The sequence below is a fragment of the Danio rerio genome, chromosome 4 (genome assembly GCF_052040795.2).
Source record: "Danio rerio strain M-AB ecotype USA chromosome 4, GRCz13ab, whole genome shotgun sequence".
Taxonomy (NCBI): domain Eukaryota; kingdom Metazoa; phylum Chordata; class Actinopteri; order Cypriniformes; family Danionidae; genus Danio; species Danio rerio.
The window spans coordinates 45,477,781-45,486,098 of NC_141024.2; the positions used below are offsets into that span (position 1 = coordinate 45,477,781).

General features: G+C 51.4%; 47 non-coding genes across 47 annotated transcripts; all 47 read right to left on the reverse strand.

Moving 5' to 3' along the window:
• Positions 1–17: 17 nt before the first annotated feature.
• Positions 18–136, reverse strand: LOC148681457 (5S ribosomal RNA). The gene has a single exon (XR_015943453.1). It is a non-coding gene; the product is annotated as a 5S ribosomal RNA (ribosomal RNA).
• Positions 137–194: 58 nt separating this feature from the next.
• On the reverse strand, positions 195–313 carry LOC148681458 (5S ribosomal RNA). The gene has a single exon (XR_015943454.1). It is a non-coding gene; the product is annotated as a 5S ribosomal RNA (ribosomal RNA).
• A 58-nt stretch (positions 314–371) lies between these two features.
• Positions 372–490, reverse strand: LOC148681459 (5S ribosomal RNA). The gene has a single exon (XR_015943455.1). It is a non-coding gene; the product is annotated as a 5S ribosomal RNA (ribosomal RNA).
• Positions 491–548: 58 nt separating this feature from the next.
• LOC148681460 (5S ribosomal RNA) lies at positions 549–667 on the reverse strand. The gene has a single exon (XR_015943456.1). It is a non-coding gene; the product is annotated as a 5S ribosomal RNA (ribosomal RNA).
• Positions 668–725: 58 nt separating this feature from the next.
• On the reverse strand, positions 726–844 carry LOC148681461 (5S ribosomal RNA). The gene has a single exon (XR_015943457.1). It is a non-coding gene; the product is annotated as a 5S ribosomal RNA (ribosomal RNA).
• Positions 845–902: 58 nt separating this feature from the next.
• On the reverse strand, positions 903–1,021 carry LOC148681462 (5S ribosomal RNA). Its single transcript, XR_015943458.1, has one exon. It is a non-coding gene; the product is annotated as a 5S ribosomal RNA (ribosomal RNA).
• Positions 1,022–1,079: 58 nt separating this feature from the next.
• LOC148681463 (5S ribosomal RNA) lies at positions 1,080–1,198 on the reverse strand. Its single transcript, XR_015943459.1, has one exon. It is a non-coding gene; the product is annotated as a 5S ribosomal RNA (ribosomal RNA).
• Positions 1,199–1,256: 58 nt separating this feature from the next.
• LOC148681464 (5S ribosomal RNA) lies at positions 1,257–1,375 on the reverse strand. The gene has a single exon (XR_015943460.1). It is a non-coding gene; the product is annotated as a 5S ribosomal RNA (ribosomal RNA).
• A 58-nt stretch (positions 1,376–1,433) lies between these two features.
• Positions 1,434–1,552, reverse strand: LOC148681465 (5S ribosomal RNA). The gene has a single exon (XR_015943461.1). It is a non-coding gene; the product is annotated as a 5S ribosomal RNA (ribosomal RNA).
• Positions 1,553–1,610: 58 nt separating this feature from the next.
• LOC148681466 (5S ribosomal RNA) lies at positions 1,611–1,729 on the reverse strand. Its single transcript, XR_015943462.1, has one exon. It is a non-coding gene; the product is annotated as a 5S ribosomal RNA (ribosomal RNA).
• A 58-nt stretch (positions 1,730–1,787) lies between these two features.
• On the reverse strand, positions 1,788–1,906 carry LOC148681467 (5S ribosomal RNA). Its single transcript, XR_015943464.1, has one exon. It is a non-coding gene; the product is annotated as a 5S ribosomal RNA (ribosomal RNA).
• A 58-nt stretch (positions 1,907–1,964) lies between these two features.
• Positions 1,965–2,083, reverse strand: LOC148681468 (5S ribosomal RNA). The gene has a single exon (XR_015943465.1). It is a non-coding gene; the product is annotated as a 5S ribosomal RNA (ribosomal RNA).
• Positions 2,084–2,141: 58 nt separating this feature from the next.
• LOC148681469 (5S ribosomal RNA) lies at positions 2,142–2,260 on the reverse strand. The gene has a single exon (XR_015943466.1). It is a non-coding gene; the product is annotated as a 5S ribosomal RNA (ribosomal RNA).
• Positions 2,261–2,318: 58 nt separating this feature from the next.
• LOC148681470 (5S ribosomal RNA) lies at positions 2,319–2,437 on the reverse strand. Its single transcript, XR_015943467.1, has one exon. It is a non-coding gene; the product is annotated as a 5S ribosomal RNA (ribosomal RNA).
• A 58-nt stretch (positions 2,438–2,495) lies between these two features.
• LOC148681471 (5S ribosomal RNA) lies at positions 2,496–2,614 on the reverse strand. Its single transcript, XR_015943468.1, has one exon. It is a non-coding gene; the product is annotated as a 5S ribosomal RNA (ribosomal RNA).
• Positions 2,615–2,672: 58 nt separating this feature from the next.
• Positions 2,673–2,791, reverse strand: LOC148681472 (5S ribosomal RNA). The gene has a single exon (XR_015943469.1). It is a non-coding gene; the product is annotated as a 5S ribosomal RNA (ribosomal RNA).
• Positions 2,792–2,849: 58 nt separating this feature from the next.
• Positions 2,850–2,968, reverse strand: LOC148681473 (5S ribosomal RNA). Its single transcript, XR_015943470.1, has one exon. It is a non-coding gene; the product is annotated as a 5S ribosomal RNA (ribosomal RNA).
• Positions 2,969–3,026: 58 nt separating this feature from the next.
• Positions 3,027–3,145, reverse strand: LOC148681474 (5S ribosomal RNA). Its single transcript, XR_015943471.1, has one exon. It is a non-coding gene; the product is annotated as a 5S ribosomal RNA (ribosomal RNA).
• Positions 3,146–3,203: 58 nt separating this feature from the next.
• On the reverse strand, positions 3,204–3,322 carry LOC148681475 (5S ribosomal RNA). The gene has a single exon (XR_015943472.1). It is a non-coding gene; the product is annotated as a 5S ribosomal RNA (ribosomal RNA).
• Positions 3,323–3,380: 58 nt separating this feature from the next.
• Positions 3,381–3,499, reverse strand: LOC148681476 (5S ribosomal RNA). Its single transcript, XR_015943473.1, has one exon. It is a non-coding gene; the product is annotated as a 5S ribosomal RNA (ribosomal RNA).
• Positions 3,500–3,557: 58 nt separating this feature from the next.
• LOC148681477 (5S ribosomal RNA) lies at positions 3,558–3,676 on the reverse strand. Its single transcript, XR_015943475.1, has one exon. It is a non-coding gene; the product is annotated as a 5S ribosomal RNA (ribosomal RNA).
• A 58-nt stretch (positions 3,677–3,734) lies between these two features.
• LOC148681478 (5S ribosomal RNA) lies at positions 3,735–3,853 on the reverse strand. The gene has a single exon (XR_015943476.1). It is a non-coding gene; the product is annotated as a 5S ribosomal RNA (ribosomal RNA).
• Positions 3,854–3,911: 58 nt separating this feature from the next.
• LOC148681479 (5S ribosomal RNA) lies at positions 3,912–4,030 on the reverse strand. Its single transcript, XR_015943477.1, has one exon. It is a non-coding gene; the product is annotated as a 5S ribosomal RNA (ribosomal RNA).
• Positions 4,031–4,088: 58 nt separating this feature from the next.
• On the reverse strand, positions 4,089–4,207 carry LOC148681480 (5S ribosomal RNA). The gene has a single exon (XR_015943478.1). It is a non-coding gene; the product is annotated as a 5S ribosomal RNA (ribosomal RNA).
• A 58-nt stretch (positions 4,208–4,265) lies between these two features.
• On the reverse strand, positions 4,266–4,384 carry LOC148681481 (5S ribosomal RNA). Its single transcript, XR_015943479.1, has one exon. It is a non-coding gene; the product is annotated as a 5S ribosomal RNA (ribosomal RNA).
• Positions 4,385–4,442: 58 nt separating this feature from the next.
• Positions 4,443–4,561, reverse strand: LOC148681482 (5S ribosomal RNA). The gene has a single exon (XR_015943480.1). It is a non-coding gene; the product is annotated as a 5S ribosomal RNA (ribosomal RNA).
• A 58-nt stretch (positions 4,562–4,619) lies between these two features.
• Positions 4,620–4,738, reverse strand: LOC148681483 (5S ribosomal RNA). Its single transcript, XR_015943481.1, has one exon. It is a non-coding gene; the product is annotated as a 5S ribosomal RNA (ribosomal RNA).
• A 58-nt stretch (positions 4,739–4,796) lies between these two features.
• LOC148681484 (5S ribosomal RNA) lies at positions 4,797–4,915 on the reverse strand. The gene has a single exon (XR_015943482.1). It is a non-coding gene; the product is annotated as a 5S ribosomal RNA (ribosomal RNA).
• A 58-nt stretch (positions 4,916–4,973) lies between these two features.
• Positions 4,974–5,092, reverse strand: LOC148681485 (5S ribosomal RNA). The gene has a single exon (XR_015943483.1). It is a non-coding gene; the product is annotated as a 5S ribosomal RNA (ribosomal RNA).
• Positions 5,093–5,150: 58 nt separating this feature from the next.
• LOC148681486 (5S ribosomal RNA) lies at positions 5,151–5,269 on the reverse strand. Its single transcript, XR_015943484.1, has one exon. It is a non-coding gene; the product is annotated as a 5S ribosomal RNA (ribosomal RNA).
• Positions 5,270–5,327: 58 nt separating this feature from the next.
• LOC148681487 (5S ribosomal RNA) lies at positions 5,328–5,446 on the reverse strand. Its single transcript, XR_015943486.1, has one exon. It is a non-coding gene; the product is annotated as a 5S ribosomal RNA (ribosomal RNA).
• A 58-nt stretch (positions 5,447–5,504) lies between these two features.
• Positions 5,505–5,623, reverse strand: LOC148681488 (5S ribosomal RNA). Its single transcript, XR_015943487.1, has one exon. It is a non-coding gene; the product is annotated as a 5S ribosomal RNA (ribosomal RNA).
• A 58-nt stretch (positions 5,624–5,681) lies between these two features.
• LOC148681489 (5S ribosomal RNA) lies at positions 5,682–5,800 on the reverse strand. Its single transcript, XR_015943488.1, has one exon. It is a non-coding gene; the product is annotated as a 5S ribosomal RNA (ribosomal RNA).
• A 58-nt stretch (positions 5,801–5,858) lies between these two features.
• Positions 5,859–5,977, reverse strand: LOC148681490 (5S ribosomal RNA). The gene has a single exon (XR_015943489.1). It is a non-coding gene; the product is annotated as a 5S ribosomal RNA (ribosomal RNA).
• Positions 5,978–6,035: 58 nt separating this feature from the next.
• LOC148681491 (5S ribosomal RNA) lies at positions 6,036–6,154 on the reverse strand. The gene has a single exon (XR_015943490.1). It is a non-coding gene; the product is annotated as a 5S ribosomal RNA (ribosomal RNA).
• Positions 6,155–6,212: 58 nt separating this feature from the next.
• Positions 6,213–6,331, reverse strand: LOC148681492 (5S ribosomal RNA). Its single transcript, XR_015943492.1, has one exon. It is a non-coding gene; the product is annotated as a 5S ribosomal RNA (ribosomal RNA).
• A 58-nt stretch (positions 6,332–6,389) lies between these two features.
• On the reverse strand, positions 6,390–6,508 carry LOC148681493 (5S ribosomal RNA). Its single transcript, XR_015943493.1, has one exon. It is a non-coding gene; the product is annotated as a 5S ribosomal RNA (ribosomal RNA).
• A 58-nt stretch (positions 6,509–6,566) lies between these two features.
• On the reverse strand, positions 6,567–6,685 carry LOC148681494 (5S ribosomal RNA). Its single transcript, XR_015943494.1, has one exon. It is a non-coding gene; the product is annotated as a 5S ribosomal RNA (ribosomal RNA).
• Positions 6,686–6,743: 58 nt separating this feature from the next.
• Positions 6,744–6,862, reverse strand: LOC148681495 (5S ribosomal RNA). Its single transcript, XR_015943495.1, has one exon. It is a non-coding gene; the product is annotated as a 5S ribosomal RNA (ribosomal RNA).
• A 58-nt stretch (positions 6,863–6,920) lies between these two features.
• LOC148681496 (5S ribosomal RNA) lies at positions 6,921–7,039 on the reverse strand. The gene has a single exon (XR_015943496.1). It is a non-coding gene; the product is annotated as a 5S ribosomal RNA (ribosomal RNA).
• Positions 7,040–7,097: 58 nt separating this feature from the next.
• Positions 7,098–7,216, reverse strand: LOC148681497 (5S ribosomal RNA). Its single transcript, XR_015943498.1, has one exon. It is a non-coding gene; the product is annotated as a 5S ribosomal RNA (ribosomal RNA).
• Positions 7,217–7,274: 58 nt separating this feature from the next.
• On the reverse strand, positions 7,275–7,393 carry LOC148681498 (5S ribosomal RNA). The gene has a single exon (XR_015943499.1). It is a non-coding gene; the product is annotated as a 5S ribosomal RNA (ribosomal RNA).
• A 58-nt stretch (positions 7,394–7,451) lies between these two features.
• On the reverse strand, positions 7,452–7,570 carry LOC148681499 (5S ribosomal RNA). The gene has a single exon (XR_015943500.1). It is a non-coding gene; the product is annotated as a 5S ribosomal RNA (ribosomal RNA).
• A 58-nt stretch (positions 7,571–7,628) lies between these two features.
• On the reverse strand, positions 7,629–7,747 carry LOC148681500 (5S ribosomal RNA). Its single transcript, XR_015943501.1, has one exon. It is a non-coding gene; the product is annotated as a 5S ribosomal RNA (ribosomal RNA).
• Positions 7,748–7,805: 58 nt separating this feature from the next.
• On the reverse strand, positions 7,806–7,924 carry LOC148681501 (5S ribosomal RNA). The gene has a single exon (XR_015943502.1). It is a non-coding gene; the product is annotated as a 5S ribosomal RNA (ribosomal RNA).
• A 58-nt stretch (positions 7,925–7,982) lies between these two features.
• Positions 7,983–8,101, reverse strand: LOC148681502 (5S ribosomal RNA). Its single transcript, XR_015943503.1, has one exon. It is a non-coding gene; the product is annotated as a 5S ribosomal RNA (ribosomal RNA).
• Positions 8,102–8,159: 58 nt separating this feature from the next.
• On the reverse strand, positions 8,160–8,278 carry LOC148681503 (5S ribosomal RNA). Its single transcript, XR_015943504.1, has one exon. It is a non-coding gene; the product is annotated as a 5S ribosomal RNA (ribosomal RNA).
• Positions 8,279–8,318: the final 40 nt, after the last annotated feature.

Consider the following 8,318-nt stretch of genomic DNA (forward strand, 5'->3'; position numbering starts at 1 on the left):
AATGAAGCACTTCGAAAAGCTTACAGCACCTGGTATTCCCAGGCGGTCTCCCATCCAAGTACTAACCAGGCCCGACCCTGCTTTACTTCCGAGTTCAGATGAGATCGGGCATTTCCAGGGTGGTATGGCCGTAAGCGAAAGAGGACGTCAAGCGTTGGCTATTTAAATCAGCTGCCAAATGAAGCACTTCGAAAAGCTTACAGCACCTGGTATTCCCAGGCGGTCTCCCATCCAAGTACTAACCAGGCCCGACCCTGCTTTACTTCCGAGTTCAGATGAGATCGGGCATTTCCAGGGTGGTATGGCCGTAAGCGAAAGAGGACGTCAAGCGTTGGCTATTTAAATCAGCTGCCAAATGAAGCACTTCGAAAAGCTTACAGCACCTGGTATTCCCAGGCGGTCTCCCATCCAAGTACTAACCAGGCCCGACCCTGCTTTACTTCCGAGTTCAGATGAGATCGGGCATTTCCAGGGTGGTATGGCCGTAAGCGAAAGAGGACGTCAAGCGTTGGCTATTTAAATCAGCTGCCAAATGAAGCACTTCGAAAAGCTTACAGCACCTGGTATTCCCAGGCGGTCTCCCATCCAAGTACTAACCAGGCCCGACCCTGCTTTACTTCCGAGTTCAGATGAGATCGGGCATTTCCAGGGTGGTATGGCCGTAAGCGAAAGAGGACGTCAAGCGTTGGCTATTTAAATCAGCTGCCAAATGAAGCACTTCGAAAAGCTTACAGCACCTGGTATTCCCAGGCGGTCTCCCATCCAAGTACTAACCAGGCCCGACCCTGCTTTACTTCCGAGTTCAGATGAGATCGGGCATTTCCAGGGTGGTATGGCCGTAAGCGAAAGAGGACGTCAAGCGTTGGCTATTTAAATCAGCTGCCAAATGAAGCACTTCGAAAAGCTTACAGCACCTGGTATTCCCAGGCGGTCTCCCATCCAAGTACTAACCAGGCCCGACCCTGCTTTACTTCCGAGTTCAGATGAGATCGGGCATTTCCAGGGTGGTATGGCCGTAAGCGAAAGAGGACGTCAAGCGTTGGCTATTTAAATCAGCTGCCAAATGAAGCACTTCGAAAAGCTTACAGCACCTGGTATTCCCAGGCGGTCTCCCATCCAAGTACTAACCAGGCCCGACCCTGCTTTACTTCCGAGTTCAGATGAGATCGGGCATTTCCAGGGTGGTATGGCCGTAAGCGAAAGAGGACGTCAAGCGTTGGCTATTTAAATCAGCTGCCAAATGAAGCACTTCGAAAAGCTTACAGCACCTGGTATTCCCAGGCGGTCTCCCATCCAAGTACTAACCAGGCCCGACCCTGCTTTACTTCCGAGTTCAGATGAGATCGGGCATTTCCAGGGTGGTATGGCCGTAAGCGAAAGAGGACGTCAAGCGTTGGCTATTTAAATCAGCTGCCAAATGAAGCACTTCGAAAAGCTTACAGCACCTGGTATTCCCAGGCGGTCTCCCATCCAAGTACTAACCAGGCCCGACCCTGCTTTACTTCCGAGTTCAGATGAGATCGGGCATTTCCAGGGTGGTATGGCCGTAAGCGAAAGAGGACGTCAAGCGTTGGCTATTTAAATCAGCTGCCAAATGAAGCACTTCGAAAAGCTTACAGCACCTGGTATTCCCAGGCGGTCTCCCATCCAAGTACTAACCAGGCCCGACCCTGCTTTACTTCCGAGTTCAGATGAGATCGGGCATTTCCAGGGTGGTATGGCCGTAAGCGAAAGAGGACGTCAAGCGTTGGCTATTTAAATCAGCTGCCAAATGAAGCACTTCGAAAAGCTTACAGCACCTGGTATTCCCAGGCGGTCTCCCATCCAAGTACTAACCAGGCCCGACCCTGCTTTACTTCCGAGTTCAGATGAGATCGGGCATTTCCAGGGTGGTATGGCCGTAAGCGAAAGAGGACGTCAAGCGTTGGCTATTTAAATCAGCTGCCAAATGAAGCACTTCGAAAAGCTTACAGCACCTGGTATTCCCAGGCGGTCTCCCATCCAAGTACTAACCAGGCCCGACCCTGCTTTACTTCCGAGTTCAGATGAGATCGGGCATTTCCAGGGTGGTATGGCCGTAAGCGAAAGAGGACGTCAAGCGTTGGCTATTTAAATCAGCTGCCAAATGAAGCACTTCGAAAAGCTTACAGCACCTGGTATTCCCAGGCGGTCTCCCATCCAAGTACTAACCAGGCCCGACCCTGCTTTACTTCCGAGTTCAGATGAGATCGGGCATTTCCAGGGTGGTATGGCCGTAAGCGAAAGAGGACGTCAAGCGTTGGCTATTTAAATCAGCTGCCAAATGAAGCACTTCGAAAAGCTTACAGCACCTGGTATTCCCAGGCGGTCTCCCATCCAAGTACTAACCAGGCCCGACCCTGCTTTACTTCCGAGTTCAGATGAGATCGGGCATTTCCAGGGTGGTATGGCCGTAAGCGAAAGAGGACGTCAAGCGTTGGCTATTTAAATCAGCTGCCAAATGAAGCACTTCGAAAAGCTTACAGCACCTGGTATTCCCAGGCGGTCTCCCATCCAAGTACTAACCAGGCCCGACCCTGCTTTACTTCCGAGTTCAGATGAGATCGGGCATTTCCAGGGTGGTATGGCCGTAAGCGAAAGAGGACGTCAAGCGTTGGCTATTTAAATCAGCTGCCAAATGAAGCACTTCGAAAAGCTTACAGCACCTGGTATTCCCAGGCGGTCTCCCATCCAAGTACTAACCAGGCCCGACCCTGCTTTACTTCCGAGTTCAGATGAGATCGGGCATTTCCAGGGTGGTATGGCCGTAAGCGAAAGAGGACGTCAAGCGTTGGCTATTTAAATCAGCTGCCAAATGAAGCACTTCGAAAAGCTTACAGCACCTGGTATTCCCAGGCGGTCTCCCATCCAAGTACTAACCAGGCCCGACCCTGCTTTACTTCCGAGTTCAGATGAGATCGGGCATTTCCAGGGTGGTATGGCCGTAAGCGAAAGAGGACGTCAAGCGTTGGCTATTTAAATCAGCTGCCAAATGAAGCACTTCGAAAAGCTTACAGCACCTGGTATTCCCAGGCGGTCTCCCATCCAAGTACTAACCAGGCCCGACCCTGCTTTACTTCCGAGTTCAGATGAGATCGGGCATTTCCAGGGTGGTATGGCCGTAAGCGAAAGAGGACGTCAAGCGTTGGCTATTTAAATCAGCTGCCAAATGAAGCACTTCGAAAAGCTTACAGCACCTGGTATTCCCAGGCGGTCTCCCATCCAAGTACTAACCAGGCCCGACCCTGCTTTACTTCCGAGTTCAGATGAGATCGGGCATTTCCAGGGTGGTATGGCCGTAAGCGAAAGAGGACGTCAAGCGTTGGCTATTTAAATCAGCTGCCAAATGAAGCACTTCGAAAAGCTTACAGCACCTGGTATTCCCAGGCGGTCTCCCATCCAAGTACTAACCAGGCCCGACCCTGCTTTACTTCCGAGTTCAGATGAGATCGGGCATTTCCAGGGTGGTATGGCCGTAAGCGAAAGAGGACGTCAAGCGTTGGCTATTTAAATCAGCTGCCAAATGAAGCACTTCGAAAAGCTTACAGCACCTGGTATTCCCAGGCGGTCTCCCATCCAAGTACTAACCAGGCCCGACCCTGCTTTACTTCCGAGTTCAGATGAGATCGGGCATTTCCAGGGTGGTATGGCCGTAAGCGAAAGAGGACGTCAAGCGTTGGCTATTTAAATCAGCTGCCAAATGAAGCACTTCGAAAAGCTTACAGCACCTGGTATTCCCAGGCGGTCTCCCATCCAAGTACTAACCAGGCCCGACCCTGCTTTACTTCCGAGTTCAGATGAGATCGGGCATTTCCAGGGTGGTATGGCCGTAAGCGAAAGAGGACGTCAAGCGTTGGCTATTTAAATCAGCTGCCAAATGAAGCACTTCGAAAAGCTTACAGCACCTGGTATTCCCAGGCGGTCTCCCATCCAAGTACTAACCAGGCCCGACCCTGCTTTACTTCCGAGTTCAGATGAGATCGGGCATTTCCAGGGTGGTATGGCCGTAAGCGAAAGAGGACGTCAAGCGTTGGCTATTTAAATCAGCTGCCAAATGAAGCACTTCGAAAAGCTTACAGCACCTGGTATTCCCAGGCGGTCTCCCATCCAAGTACTAACCAGGCCCGACCCTGCTTTACTTCCGAGTTCAGATGAGATCGGGCATTTCCAGGGTGGTATGGCCGTAAGCGAAAGAGGACGTCAAGCGTTGGCTATTTAAATCAGCTGCCAAATGAAGCACTTCGAAAAGCTTACAGCACCTGGTATTCCCAGGCGGTCTCCCATCCAAGTACTAACCAGGCCCGACCCTGCTTTACTTCCGAGTTCAGATGAGATCGGGCATTTCCAGGGTGGTATGGCCGTAAGCGAAAGAGGACGTCAAGCGTTGGCTATTTAAATCAGCTGCCAAATGAAGCACTTCGAAAAGCTTACAGCACCTGGTATTCCCAGGCGGTCTCCCATCCAAGTACTAACCAGGCCCGACCCTGCTTTACTTCCGAGTTCAGATGAGATCGGGCATTTCCAGGGTGGTATGGCCGTAAGCGAAAGAGGACGTCAAGCGTTGGCTATTTAAATCAGCTGCCAAATGAAGCACTTCGAAAAGCTTACAGCACCTGGTATTCCCAGGCGGTCTCCCATCCAAGTACTAACCAGGCCCGACCCTGCTTTACTTCCGAGTTCAGATGAGATCGGGCATTTCCAGGGTGGTATGGCCGTAAGCGAAAGAGGACGTCAAGCGTTGGCTATTTAAATCAGCTGCCAAATGAAGCACTTCGAAAAGCTTACAGCACCTGGTATTCCCAGGCGGTCTCCCATCCAAGTACTAACCAGGCCCGACCCTGCTTTACTTCCGAGTTCAGATGAGATCGGGCATTTCCAGGGTGGTATGGCCGTAAGCGAAAGAGGACGTCAAGCGTTGGCTATTTAAATCAGCTGCCAAATGAAGCACTTCGAAAAGCTTACAGCACCTGGTATTCCCAGGCGGTCTCCCATCCAAGTACTAACCAGGCCCGACCCTGCTTTACTTCCGAGTTCAGATGAGATCGGGCATTTCCAGGGTGGTATGGCCGTAAGCGAAAGAGGACGTCAAGCGTTGGCTATTTAAATCAGCTGCCAAATGAAGCACTTCGAAAAGCTTACAGCACCTGGTATTCCCAGGCGGTCTCCCATCCAAGTACTAACCAGGCCCGACCCTGCTTTACTTCCGAGTTCAGATGAGATCGGGCATTTCCAGGGTGGTATGGCCGTAAGCGAAAGAGGACGTCAAGCGTTGGCTATTTAAATCAGCTGCCAAATGAAGCACTTCGAAAAGCTTACAGCACCTGGTATTCCCAGGCGGTCTCCCATCCAAGTACTAACCAGGCCCGACCCTGCTTTACTTCCGAGTTCAGATGAGATCGGGCATTTCCAGGGTGGTATGGCCGTAAGCGAAAGAGGACGTCAAGCGTTGGCTATTTAAATCAGCTGCCAAATGAAGCACTTCGAAAAGCTTACAGCACCTGGTATTCCCAGGCGGTCTCCCATCCAAGTACTAACCAGGCCCGACCCTGCTTTACTTCCGAGTTCAGATGAGATCGGGCATTTCCAGGGTGGTATGGCCGTAAGCGAAAGAGGACGTCAAGCGTTGGCTATTTAAATCAGCTGCCAAATGAAGCACTTCGAAAAGCTTACAGCACCTGGTATTCCCAGGCGGTCTCCCATCCAAGTACTAACCAGGCCCGACCCTGCTTTACTTCCGAGTTCAGATGAGATCGGGCATTTCCAGGGTGGTATGGCCGTAAGCGAAAGAGGACGTCAAGCGTTGGCTATTTAAATCAGCTGCCAAATGAAGCACTTCGAAAAGCTTACAGCACCTGGTATTCCCAGGCGGTCTCCCATCCAAGTACTAACCAGGCCCGACCCTGCTTTACTTCCGAGTTCAGATGAGATCGGGCATTTCCAGGGTGGTATGGCCGTAAGCGAAAGAGGACGTCAAGCGTTGGCTATTTAAATCAGCTGCCAAATGAAGCACTTCGAAAAGCTTACAGCACCTGGTATTCCCAGGCGGTCTCCCATCCAAGTACTAACCAGGCCCGACCCTGCTTTACTTCCGAGTTCAGATGAGATCGGGCATTTCCAGGGTGGTATGGCCGTAAGCGAAAGAGGACGTCAAGCGTTGGCTATTTAAATCAGCTGCCAAATGAAGCACTTCGAAAAGCTTACAGCACCTGGTATTCCCAGGCGGTCTCCCATCCAAGTACTAACCAGGCCCGACCCTGCTTTACTTCCGAGTTCAGATGAGATCGGGCATTTCCAGGGTGGTATGGCCGTAAGCGAAAGAGGACGTCAAGCGTTGGCTATTTAAATCAGCTGCCAAATGAAGCACTTCGAAAAGCTTACAGCACCTGGTATTCCCAGGCGGTCTCCCATCCAAGTACTAACCAGGCCCGACCCTGCTTTACTTCCGAGTTCAGATGAGATCGGGCATTTCCAGGGTGGTATGGCCGTAAGCGAAAGAGGACGTCAAGCGTTGGCTATTTAAATCAGCTGCCAAATGAAGCACTTCGAAAAGCTTACAGCACCTGGTATTCCCAGGCGGTCTCCCATCCAAGTACTAACCAGGCCCGACCCTGCTTTACTTCCGAGTTCAGATGAGATCGGGCATTTCCAGGGTGGTATGGCCGTAAGCGAAAGAGGACGTCAAGCGTTGGCTATTTAAATCAGCTGCCAAATGAAGCACTTCGAAAAGCTTACAGCACCTGGTATTCCCAGGCGGTCTCCCATCCAAGTACTAACCAGGCCCGACCCTGCTTTACTTCCGAGTTCAGATGAGATCGGGCATTTCCAGGGTGGTATGGCCGTAAGCGAAAGAGGACGTCAAGCGTTGGCTATTTAAATCAGCTGCCAAATGAAGCACTTCGAAAAGCTTACAGCACCTGGTATTCCCAGGCGGTCTCCCATCCAAGTACTAACCAGGCCCGACCCTGCTTTACTTCCGAGTTCAGATGAGATCGGGCATTTCCAGGGTGGTATGGCCGTAAGCGAAAGAGGACGTCAAGCGTTGGCTATTTAAATCAGCTGCCAAATGAAGCACTTCGAAAAGCTTACAGCACCTGGTATTCCCAGGCGGTCTCCCATCCAAGTACTAACCAGGCCCGACCCTGCTTTACTTCCGAGTTCAGATGAGATCGGGCATTTCCAGGGTGGTATGGCCGTAAGCGAAAGAGGACGTCAAGCGTTGGCTATTTAAATCAGCTGCCAAATGAAGCACTTCGAAAAGCTTACAGCACCTGGTATTCCCAGGCGGTCTCCCATCCAAGTACTAACCAGGCCCGACCCTGCTTTACTTCCGAGTTCAGATGAGATCGGGCATTTCCAGGGTGGTATGGCCGTAAGCGAAAGAGGACGTCAAGCGTTGGCTATTTAAATCAGCTGCCAAATGAAGCACTTCGAAAAGCTTACAGCACCTGGTATTCCCAGGCGGTCTCCCATCCAAGTACTAACCAGGCCCGACCCTGCTTTACTTCCGAGTTCAGATGAGATCGGGCATTTCCAGGGTGGTATGGCCGTAAGCGAAAGAGGACGTCAAGCGTTGGCTATTTAAATCAGCTGCCAAATGAAGCACTTCGAAAAGCTTACAGCACCTGGTATTCCCAGGCGGTCTCCCATCCAAGTACTAACCAGGCCCGACCCTGCTTTACTTCCGAGTTCAGATGAGATCGGGCATTTCCAGGGTGGTATGGCCGTAAGCGAAAGAGGACGTCAAGCGTTGGCTATTTAAATCAGCTGCCAAATGAAGCACTTCGAAAAGCTTACAGCACCTGGTATTCCCAGGCGGTCTCCCATCCAAGTACTAACCAGGCCCGACCCTGCTTTACTTCCGAGTTCAGATGAGATCGGGCATTTCCAGGGTGGTATGGCCGTAAGCGAAAGAGGACGTCAAGCGTTGGCTATTTAAATCAGCTGCCAAATGAAGCACTTCGAAAAGCTTACAGCACCTGGTATTCCCAGGCGGTCTCCCATCCAAGTACTAACCAGGCCCGACCCTGCTTTACTTCCGAGTTCAGATGAGATCGGGCATTTCCAGGGTGGTATGGCCGTAAGCGAAAGAGGACGTCAAGCGTTGGCTATTTAAATCAGCTGCCAAATGAAGCACTTCGAAAAGCTTACAGCACCTGGTATTCCCAGGCGGTCTCCCATCCAAGTACTAACCAGGCCCGACCCTGCTTTACTTCCGAGTTCAGATGAGATCGGGCATTTCCAGGGTGGTATGGCCGTAAGCGAAAGAGGACGTCAAGCGTTGGCTATTTAAATCAGCTGCC